The sequence below is a fragment of the Cibotium barometz genome, chromosome 5 (assembly GCF_041138505.1).
Source record: "Cibotium barometz isolate CiBa-2024 chromosome 5, ASM4113850v1, whole genome shotgun sequence".
In the NCBI taxonomy this organism is placed as follows: Eukaryota; Viridiplantae; Streptophyta; class Polypodiopsida; order Cyatheales; family Cibotiaceae; genus Cibotium; species Cibotium barometz.
The window spans coordinates 24,475,238-24,478,340 of NC_141050.1; the positions used below are offsets into that span (position 1 = coordinate 24,475,238).

At 43.2% G+C, this 3,103-nt stretch overlaps 1 non-coding gene across 1 annotated transcript; it reads left to right on the plus strand.

The window, feature by feature from the left end:
* The first annotated feature begins 1,843 nt into the window (after positions 1-1,843).
* TRNAM-CAU (transfer RNA methionine (anticodon CAU)) lies at positions 1,844-1,915 on the plus strand. Its single transcript has one exon. It is a non-coding gene; the product is annotated as a tRNA-Met (tRNA).
* The last annotated feature ends 1,188 nt before the right edge of the window (positions 1,916-3,103 follow it).

The window sequence follows — 3,103 nt, forward strand, 5'->3', positions numbered from 1 at the left end:
TGGAGGTTTATTGCCTCATGTGTCTAGACGTGTAGAGATGATCGTGAAGTCTCTTTCTCTAAAGACCAATCACATAAATTAAGCCGTTGAGGCTTTGGATGCCTCTCCTATCCCTTGGTTAGGGTGACTTCTACATCCCTATCTTGTAAATCCTCTATGATGTCTATCTCCTCTAGTAACACTTATCAAAGATTGTAGTGTCTAGACCTATAGAGACGATCGTGAAGCCTACCAACATTAGTATTAAAGCCAATGTAGTATTAACCTAACATTAGCATTAAAGCCAATGTGAAAAAGGCAGTGTTCCTTAATTACAACACCAATGTGGAAAAGCCAAGTCGGCCTAGTAGAAGAAACCCACGATTGGTGAAAATACATACGACTAGGGAAAAGTGCCTAAAAATGACCTAGTAATAGAATTTAGATGCATGCAAGAATTTAGTATTAAAACCACGGTGAAAAAAGGCAGTATCCCTTATAACACCAACCTCTTTGGAGCAACTCTATGCCTAACATTTAACGTAACGTTAGTTTTAATCTAACGTCAGCATTAAAGCCAAGGTGGAATATCCGTTTACAACACCGACCTCTTTGAAGCAACTCTATGCCTTGACAGGTATCCATTGGAGGGTATTCAATGGGGCCGAGGTTATGGGTGAAACTCTTACATGCAAGGCTCCCACTTTGGTAGATTTCTGCTCATGGATAGGCTTTTAGCCAAATGACTGCCGCCGCGTGCTACCAGGTCTTTACTTTGTTATTGTATATTCCTTGGCTAGCCAGGGTACTCTTGGATAACGACTCTTTCTTGGTGACATCCCCAAAGGTGTGTTGAGGTTGAAGCTAATCCACACTCCTCATCTAAAATCGATTAGTTCTCTCAGTTTGATTATCAGTCTCAAAAGGATCCTCCACACTACTCATACAGAGTTGCGTATTCAATGTCTAAAAAAAGATGTTACCAAAAGTTGCCTATAAGCCTTTGTATTGGTTTCTATATGATGTTAAATAAAAGAGTCCTCAAACTAATCTGGGGCCGAAAGGTATCACTTTTTCTTGAGTGCAAGGATATTAGTGGGGTGGTTGATACAAGTTGAGAAGGTCACAAGGAAGCATTAATTAGGTTACAATGAAAGGTATTATCGCTCTCTCAATCTATAGTTAGGCCCACCTGCATTGGTAAGTTTATGCATACACACCATGCTCTCATTGTGAGAGAGCTTCTTTTTATCCTGTGCATAAGTAAGCTTGATTTATGCTCTATCTCCTTGTATCAGGTGTGGGCCTTGGAAAAAGCTATTTATGGTATGCTTATGTAAGCAACATCAATGCGATGGGGACCAGAGCGGGCATTTCCACGCAACCCGTTGGCTAGTCTCTAATGATCTGTCAACAAATTTATCTTCAATATAAATGCTGTTATGGTGATTGGATGCGAAAACCGATTGAGAATTTGTGCTATCTTGTGGAACCGACGAAAAGTATTTGAAAACCAATTAAAGAGTTGTGCTATCTTGTGGAACCGACGAAAAGTATTTGAAAACCAATTAAAGAGTTGTGTTACCGATCAAAAAAAGAAAAAAGAAAAAAGGGGGTGGTTCAAAAAGAGGCTTTTCTTCTTGTTCTCTCTTATCGTCGCAAAGCCAAAATATGTTCTTTTGCCCGCTCTCATCAAAGAGACGAGGCCTGCGCATCCTCCAACTGGCCCACGAGAGCAGTGTGCGAACTGATGCATCGCGTAGCCTACGCGCTTACGACATATGACATTGGATTCGGGAAGAGGAGCGCAAACAAGAAAAATTGTTGATTTAGAAGTATACATTCGCTCGAGTGTGAGCACCAAATCAGAGTGGCGCAGCGGAAGCGTGGTGGGCCCATAACCCACAGGTCCCAGGATCGAAACCTGGCTCTGATATCGCAGACACAGAGCGCTTTGGCGTCCCTCCGCTTCTTTTGCACCTGCCCATTTCTTTTTTCTCCTCTTTCTTCCCAATCTCTTCTTTTGTCATCATCAGCGGCTTCACTAGCCACACAATAAAAATGCAAGTGAGATTAACCAACATAACGGGATTCAACATTGAGGCTTATGCACAGCAATAACCAACATATTCCAAACATTGGCATGGATAACATTGAAGCAATTAGTCCCAACTGAGTTAGTGTAGTGGTCAAAGCTTGTGACTTGTAACCTCTAGGTTATGAGTTCAAGTCCCACTAGGCTCGCTCATGTTATAAAGGGACACCTATGCTCGCTTGATGTGTTTGGTTGCTCGGGCTCTTGCCCCTTGAACACTCGAGTGACTCCTCCTCCTCGGGTGGTGGATCACCCGAGATAGGAGGATCCATACGAGACCCCTCCGCTGCTCCAGCGCTCGACTCATCGCGGTGGTCATGGGGGATGCCTAATTCGTGGCTCTTGCCCGATGGTACGTGGCCCTTGCCCGACCATGATAATTGGCTAATTGTTGTAAGGGGAAATCGGCTCCACCCACTTGAGTGGGCCCCGGGTGTGTTCGAAAAAAAAACATTGAAGCAATTGATGGATCTAAGCAACAAAAGGGATAGCAGGTGTGTGTGGATTTAGTTAATAAGAGAATATAATGCACGAGAATTGTCAAGGTTATAGGAAGCACATTACTCCCACAAGCCTCTATGCACTATAGACCCTTCCGTGTGGTATTCACCCCGGCACCAAGCAAGGCCTTGATTTGGTTAAGGAAAATTGAGAAAAACCCTTAAATGTGTGCATGGATCACAATACAACACATATAAGAGGTAAACTTCATGTGCAAACACCAGGAGCATTGATTACATAGGATGCCAAACAGGGTCATCACCACCATAAACCTATGCGATACAAGTTTGGCAAAAAAACATTTCACAACCAAAAATGGGCTAGCACCGCCTACTATTGCCGAAAATGGGCTATCACCCGCGCCGCCTACGACAAGCAATGCCAAATCCATCGAATGTACAAGAGGATGATAGCCCTTTGGGTGATGATATTGGGTTTTTGGGCGTTTTAGTATGGTGCAATAAGTCATATCGACACAAAGCATATAGCCATTGAAGCTACATGTAATCCTTCTCTTTTGGCATGATG